Source organism: Helianthus annuus, chromosome 10, assembly GCF_002127325.2.
Source record: "Helianthus annuus cultivar XRQ/B chromosome 10, HanXRQr2.0-SUNRISE, whole genome shotgun sequence".
NCBI lineage: Eukaryota > Viridiplantae > Streptophyta > Magnoliopsida > Asterales > Asteraceae > Helianthus > Helianthus annuus.
In genome coordinates, this window is record NC_035442.2 from 33,920,768 (window position 1) to 33,926,558 (window position 5,791).

General features: G+C 36.0%; 1 pseudogene; it reads left to right on the forward strand.

The window, feature by feature from the left end:
- The first annotated feature begins 620 nt into the window (after positions 1-620).
- Positions 621-1,484, forward strand: LOC110880948 (annotated as a pseudogene).
- The last annotated feature ends 4,307 nt before the right edge of the window (positions 1,485-5,791 follow it).

Here is a 5,791-nt window from a genome sequence, read left to right on the forward strand (position 1 = left end):
AGATAGTACCCTTTAAGTACCACTTCCTCCCTTGACAACAAGAATTAAGATAGTCATTTAAAAAACATAACACAACGAATAAACATTCAACTACTCCAAAAACTAAATATGTTACACAATTAAAAAATTAATGCTTAAATAAAGTAAAGATGCTATTAGATACATTTCTCAAGAGTTGATGACCCATCAACATAAAATTTTTATTTATTCTTATTATTTAACATAATCATTTGTTAGATCTCCATTTTTCTGAATGGACGGTTTGTCCCTTAACAAACATTAAGCAATTGTATAAGCATTTATAAAAGAAACAAATGGTTCCTGTAGCCATTTACTTATGCATGCGTCATTAGAAAAATTAGGTTTAACGTCACGTTTTTATTGCCCAATCGCATGTACGCACGTGTAACAACATTGTGTTCACCTATCTGGATAACCCTAGTTTAGCGCGTGGTCGTGGAGCTCACTCTCCTAATATTTCTTGGATTATTTTGCCAACTAGCCTGTTTAAAAATACATAATATTTTAGATATTAATAACTAAAATATACATTATCTTTTTTGCTGTATTATCGATGGGTGTGTTCTCTTGCAACTAGATCTCACAAAACCAGATATTGTATGGAGTCTTCCACTTGGCCAGAAAGTTTACCAAGTAATAGGATCAAAGCAATTCAAGAGCTTACAAAAGATCAAGTATTAACCAATAAGCTTCGTGAAATGCTCGATCGATCTGAAAAGATCGAATCTGATATCGATTCGGTCAACGATGTGGTAGTACGGATCTTAGGGATGTTTGATAACACCCTTTCGATCTTGAGCCCTTCTAACCTCATTGGGATTCCTCATAATCCAATTAATGATGTGAGATCTCCAAACATCTCGGATGATTAGAAGTCAGAAGTTTCTGATGAAAGCGTCAAGAATATGATACCAGAAAAAACCAAAAAGAGGATGTTACAAAAGAAGGTATGTTTTATATTGTATTGTATTTTCATTAGCATAGACCCATAGTAATTTCCTTAAATTATGTGTATGTACTTGATATGAGGTTGATAGTGTTAGATCTAAGTCGATTTACTTATGAGATTGTACATATTTATATCAAATTATTCTTAATTAGATTACTTTGTTTGAGCATATGCAGAAAAATTGGTTCAACTAGAACAAAATATACTTATACTTTGACTGATGACGGATATGCTGGGAGAAAGTACGGGCAAAAAGTGATTCTCAACTCGAAACATCAAAGGTAGTACTTATGGATTCAACTTGAACATTTTTAGCAAATCATATTGTATTTGTTTTTAGTAAAGGTTCCAACTTGATTTGATTTCATAAAGTTTGACTATTATTGGAATATGTTTTCCTATGATATGTAGGAATTACTTTAGATGTAGTCACAAGTTTGAACATGGGTGTCAAGCAACCAAACAAGTTCAAAAGACTGATGATGAGCCATCAAAGTACAAGATAAATACATAAATTTTTACTTTCAAAGTTGAAGTATTTTTATTAGAAAAATTGAAAACATACATATATTAACTAAAAAACGTAAGCTAAAAAAAATATAATAATTTACAAAAATAAGTTTGTTGAACAAAATCACTATGTTTTATTTGGGAATAATTAATTTAGGCTTTAACCAATTAGATTAGGAGAGAGACAAACCAATTAGAAAAATACCCATTTACGTAAATACTTTTCAAAATACCCAAAATGATAAATATTTTTTTGTAAGTACACTGATTTGGGAAAATACTCAGATAACATACATTGGAATTCATACTTGCAATAATTTTAAAAGGCTCAAATCATTGAGGAAGCTCTAGACCCTATGGATAATTCATTCCTAATTAGTTTTGAAAAAAATACAACTGTGAAGAACAATAAAATGGGAACTTGTTTCCAATCAATGAAACATACACCCAAAGAGGTTAATCCTTCTTTAAGCTATATGAAACACGAGCAAGTTTCTTTCTCTGATCATGACACTCAGATCGTGGGACTCTCGCAAGTTCCATCAGAACCTATGTCTATAATCTCATCTGTGTTAGATTGTGAGAACATGGTATCTCCAGGGGTATTGTCGTCTACATGTAGTACACATGGTTATGGCGATATGGCTAAATGCCATGATCTTGATGATTTCCTCTTTGAATTGCGTTCGTAGCTAGTTACTTTTCATAACATTATGTAATATCTTCAATAATGTATAGATGGCACTGAAATTTAATATTTGTTTTTGTAATATTAATAGTTAAATTAGCTGGTTTAGCTTGAATTTGATTCCATCTATGACGCATGAGATAATGTAGTTAACATTTATATAATTTGGAGTTAATTTGGATTTTATGGATAATTTTGTTCCTCAGTAGTCAAGTTCCTTCAAAAAGTCTAAAGAGAACCTTTTTAATACGAGTCCTAATTCAATGCCTCTTCATTTGGTAGGATATAGTGTTGTGTAAGGAGATATTGGAAAGGTATGTTTTTTTATCCTAATTATTACCTTTAATTCCTTTATTCAGTCTTTTTATAGTACAAAAGTGATTTGACTTCTTAAACCATTGTATTTGGACTCTAGCTAGCTAGGTATTATTACAAAAATCATGATTAGTTTTCTCATTAAAAAAGGGGTGGTTCACTCGTGGGAAGTGGTTAACTCTTCCACCTAATCAATCACATGTTATGTCAACTCACCTTTTACACTTAAACATAAGGGGGAGCGGGGCACTTCTCGGGAAGGGGAGCGGGGAGTTAAGTCCCCGAGCGGGAATACCACCGCCATCAAATCGGGGAGTGTAAGCGGGGAGGGGGATCGGTGTATGTTCACCGATTGAGAGAGAAGAGAGAGGGAGGGGGTGATTGGTTGTTAATGTGGGTCCACCCTTTTTTCACCAATCATATTTTTCTCTTCTTTTTTTATAAAAAATAATTGTGTGAGTGGAGTGATGCCAACGTTTGAGTGCAAAATGGGGACTTAAGAGGGGAGTTGACGTGGCGCGTGCTGATTGGATGTGTGTAAGAGAGGTCACTCCCCTAAGAGAGGAGTGCCCCTCTCACCCTAAGGGTGTAAGGGGACTCCTCTAAGGGGGAGTGACCTCTCTTACAGACACCCAATCAGCACGCACCACGTCAACTCCCCCCACACCCTCAATTTGATGGCGACACTCCTCTCTTTGGGGACTTTTTTTTTATTTTTTTAATTAAGTTGAAAAAATCAAAAAGAAAAAAAAGTAAAATACTTGATTGGTTGAATCAATGGTGGGCCACCCTCTCCCTCTCTCCCTTCATGCGGTGAACACCCACCGCTCCCCACTCCCCGCTTACGCTCCCCGAGGGGTCGGCGGCAGTGTTCATGCTCGGGGACTCGCCTCACCGAACCCCTCCCCGCAAAGCGCCCCGTTCACCCTAAGGGGTGCTTCACCCAAAAAATTTTTCTTAAAAAAAGGATAAATATGTGATTGGTTGAAAGAGAGTGGGGTCCACCATTAACACATTCTCTCTCCTCTTCCCTTGCATGGTGACTACTCCCCGCTTCAATTCAATCACCCACTTAAACAAGGGTTGGCATTGGTGTGCCCGCGAGGGATCCCACTCAATCACCCCATTCTACGCACCTACCCCGTACACCCTTAAGTTTTAAAAGATAAAAGGAAAAATTACACTTTTCGTCCTTTATGTTTATAGCTAGTTGCAATGGATGACCTTTGCCTTTAATAATTACAGCCACAGTCCTTTATTTGGAAAACTCAATACGTCTTTCGTCCTTTAGCACTAACTTGGTTAAAATTTTCAGTTAAATCTAATCAAATGAGGGCATTATGGTCATTTCATGTTTTTTTAATGTTATTAATAAACAAAACTAAAAATAGCATAACATAATACAACTTATTTAATCTCTTTATCATTTTATCTCATCCCCTAAAACCCTTTTTATCTCCTCCAGTCACTCACACTCTCTCCCTCTGATAAGTCCACCACCGCCTAAGTCCACCACCGCCACCGTCTGTAACATCACCACCATCATCATCGGAGCTACACGACCACCACCGTCTAAGTCCACCACCGCCACCGTCTGTAACATCACCACCATCATCATCGGAGCTACACGACCACCACACACACTCTCTCTAAATCATAACACCACCGCCAGAACAACCCACTTCAGAAATCACAATTTGGGGGATACCCCTGTTCAAAGATGAAAGAACTTGAAAATGTTGGATTTAGTGGATGAAAACTTCAACGATGATCTTGAAAATGTTGTGTTTAATGGGCGCTGAAGGCTGAAGGATATTCAATCTGCAGTAATATAAATCAATTCAATGAAGTTTCAATCTTCAGTATACATAAACAATTTTCCAACACGCTAAAACGAAATTTAAGCTGCAATAAAAAATTTCTAAAACCTACTAATTAAACAAATCAAACATAAACAATTAACAACTCAACCCTTATAAACTCACAATAATCTCTCACCAATCAAAACTGATTTAACTTTTTGAGAAATTACTAACAGAAATATTGTTTCTCACCGGTAATCATAACGGAATCCCCAACCACCACCACTACCCTCGCCGCCGTTCTTTACCAATCACCACTACCCCTATAAATCACCAACCCTAATCACCACTACCGTCGCTTAGGTTTTTGGTTAGGAACGACGCTTCCGGCGTTGGACGATAACACCACCGAAGATAGCTTAACGCCGGTGAGAAGAAACCGACAGTGATTGAACCGGTGGATGATGCCGCCGGATCTGTTGATGAAAACGGTGGTATGTTTGAGGTTTTTGGTTGGAAACATGGCCGTGTCAAACACGGATCTAGTGTTTTCGTTTGAAAACACAACCACCACGCCACACAATAGATATAGGGTTAAGAGATTTGGGGGTTTGCTTTCAATTCGTATGGACAGTGGTTTCAGGCGCCGGAATGCTAATGGTGGTGGACTTTGGTGGTTCAGGTGTTAGAGAGGTGACAGAATCGGAGTGGTGTTGGTGGTGATCTGCACACACAGAGAAATAGAGAGGAAGAGGATGGGGTATGGGTATTTTTATATTTCTTTCTTTGAGTTTTAAAGTATTATTTGCTTTTTTATTATATACTTTAAATTATTAGGTAAAATGACTGAACTATCCTTGTATAACAAGACTTAACTGAAAATTTTAACCAAGTTAGTGCTAAAGGACGAAAGACGTATTGAGTTTTCCAAATAAAGGACTGTGACTGTAATTATTAAAGGTAAAGGTCATCCATTGCAACTAGCTATAAACATAAAGGACGAAAAGTGTAATTTTTCCAAGATAAAATTATGTAGAACAATAATCCTTAAATTCTTGTGTTTTTAGGTACGAGGGTATATATTTAATCTAAACTCGAATGTACTAGAATCTTTAGCGCTTGATTCGTTTGGATTATCCATTATCCCATCAAGTTTGGTGAGTATATTATAGCTCTACTAGAGCTGTAGAGATGGCAATTTTGATTTGTTTTCATATAAATTGTTGGATTTAGGTTTTGATAAATCAAAAGTTAGCTTAAAGAAATAAGTGAAACACTTAAACATGTTGAAAGTTTTTCAAAGTTATTTGATGCATAAACCCTCATACATCATTATTCCAAAATTATAGATTATTATTAAAAAATACTATTTTTATATCAGATTAGATAGATCTATTAAATTTCAATTACCACTCTACTTTTTGTGCTCCATAAAATTACCTGTACGCATTTTTGCGTCTTTTTAAACTAAAAACGCGGCTTAATTAATACAGGTGAGGCATATGT